The 2,391-nt window shown below is 39.1% G+C and overlaps 1 long non-coding RNA gene across 1 annotated transcript; it reads right to left on the bottom strand.

Annotated features, from left to right (window-relative positions):
* Positions 1-897: 897 nt before the first annotated feature.
* LOC308594945 lies at positions 898-1,616 on the bottom strand. The gene is made up of 2 exons (XR_014011700.1): positions 1,538-1,616; positions 898-1,161 (listed from the first exon to the last, which is right to left on the bottom strand). It is a non-coding gene; the product is annotated as an uncharacterized lncRNA (long non-coding RNA).
* Positions 1,617-2,391: the final 775 nt, after the last annotated feature.

Genomic DNA, 2,391 nt, shown 5'->3' with positions numbered 1-2,391 from the left:
TTGCAAATCATTGAACCTGTTTGGCTAGGATAAGAGTATATCTTATTTTAAAGGTGCCATTCAACACAAATGTGGTCTGACTGTATGGGGGAATTTCACTTTTACTCTACAAATCTACACTTTTTACAATTCAGTATTTAGTAGTTGAGTTAACATCATTTTCTTTCATATAGATAAAGAGGTCTGCATCCTTTCCCTCCATTTGGTCATTTTCCAGAAAAGTGAATCACAAATTAAGATTTCCAGATGAAAGGAAGACTGGGTGATTCAGAAGTGAAGATTTTTAAGACAATTGTTCTGTTAAACTAAAAAGAATATTTGTTAAAAACATTTGATATGCTAGTTATCATACAAAGCAGGCAACTTTTATATTTTCCATCTGAGGTAAACAACAGTTTTGAGAGGAGGGCAATTTAGATCAAGAAAATGGCGTGGGACAGAAAAGTTAACCCTCCCTCCCCCAACACATCAACACCAGTTTGATTCCTCTTTCCCTGGTTGTTTTAAGTTTTAAATAAACCAAGGGAGATCTGGTCATGGCTCTCTGAAGTTAATGTCTAGCTTGACCTCTGCAGCAAAAGAAGGAAGCTGGCTTGGCTAGGTTTCATCTTGTTGCAAATACATTCCTTCTTTTTTCTGCTCAGACATAATCTAAACAGCCCTTGGTGTAAATGTTTAGGAGGTACAAAGTAGTGTATCTTTCCAAGGTACGCCTATTCCAATTTGTTTCTACAGTTTGGTATTAAACAGATTAAATTTTGTTACTACACAGATCCTCTGATCCATTATCCAGGAGCCTCCTTGAGGACAGTAATTTACTTGTTGGATAATAGTGTGTAAATTATAACACACATTTACTGCCTTTAATAGAAATGAGAGTAACACCACATAGGCAGCTATCATAGATGGATAAGTGTTTATTCACTAGATCAACACTTTGAAATTTTGATCTTACTGTGGCTACAGCATCTTTTTCAGGGATGCACATGCACATACACTGAGGGAATGGAGTGATAGGTTCTGTCACTTTCTTGTTTCCCCCTTCCATCTTGCAAACACACTTTTTGCTGGCTTGAAGTCGTCACAAAATTTATTTGCTCTTGGAATCTTGCTGAGTCACGGCAGTGAAATGCTTCCTTTGCGCAGAAGATAAGGCAATTCCTGTAACACAAGGCAACAGACAGGAATGGAATTAAAGTACCCCTGCAATAAATACATGCTGTTTGACTTTAATGAACCTCAGGACTAAGCATATCAGAACTCTCTGTACGGCACTGGCTATTCAAATGTGCTTAACTCAAAAGCAGGGTATGATGGAGACAACACTCCAAAGTATGTTTACCTCCATCCTGATAAGAGGTAAACCTCCTCAAAGATCCCATGCTGTGCTGTTGTCACCAATAGACTGCACAGCTGAAGCCCAAACCAACCAGGGCTGCCGTTTCATATCTGGAGAGGAGACGAGAGATCTGGGGTCTAAAGACCACTCTCAGATATATTCAAGAAGATAAAGAACATTTCCCAAGTATTTACTTACTTTTAAAATTCCTCTGAATAACAATGTCAAACGGCAGGCGATCAGTACAGTTCAACCAGTGACCCTTCCTTTGTTTTCCAGGCAAAATGATTTGAATAATTATTTCTATAGATTAAAAATAGTATATGCAAATGTTCTGCAATTTTGTGCCCTCTGATGTTCCTCTTTTTCGATGATGTGTAAGTGGCCACTCTGCAAGACATGTCTAATCAGAAGAGAATCTCATTTAATTCCTTTAATCCCCGGTATGTGGGCATTGCTAAAGTAAGCATCACTCATGAAAGTATAAACGAAGTATGATTTGGTCAAGGAAACATAATTCACTTCATCCTGTGACTGGAGTTTCTGCTACCATCATATGGAATATATTAATTAGGTAGGAAGAAAACATAAATCCAATGAATAAATTAATGCCAATTATATAAATTCCACAAGATTTCAAGAAAATAGCTCTTCAACAGGAAAGGAAATGGCCAACTCCAATTTGTGATTTCTTCTATATTTATCCCGACATGAACTATGACCCTTGATTCCAACAATGGTAGCTGACAATGTGAAGACCCAGACAGAGAGTTAGGGCCAATGAGGGACACTGAGCTAGACCTCAATAGAGACAATCCAGGAGGTGGTATTCAACAAAACAGTTGCACATACAACTGGACATCTCTCCTTCCCCAATGCCAGTGATGGCCAAACTTGGCCCTCTAGCTGTTTTGGGACTACAGTTCACACCATCCCTGACCACTGGTCCTGTTAGCTTGGGATGATGGGATTTGCAGCCCAGAAACAGCTGGAGGGCCAAGTTTGGCCACTACTGCCCTATGCAGATTTAGGGGGTGCACAGCAGGAGAAAA

The sequence above is a fragment of the Podarcis bocagei genome, assembly GCF_964188305.1.
Source record: "Podarcis bocagei genome assembly, chromosome: 9".
Lineage (NCBI taxonomy): Eukaryota > Metazoa > Chordata > Lepidosauria > Squamata > Lacertidae > Podarcis > Podarcis bocagei.
The sequence above is the reverse complement of the archived record's forward strand: the minus strand, read 5'-3'. Positions and strand labels throughout refer to the sequence as shown.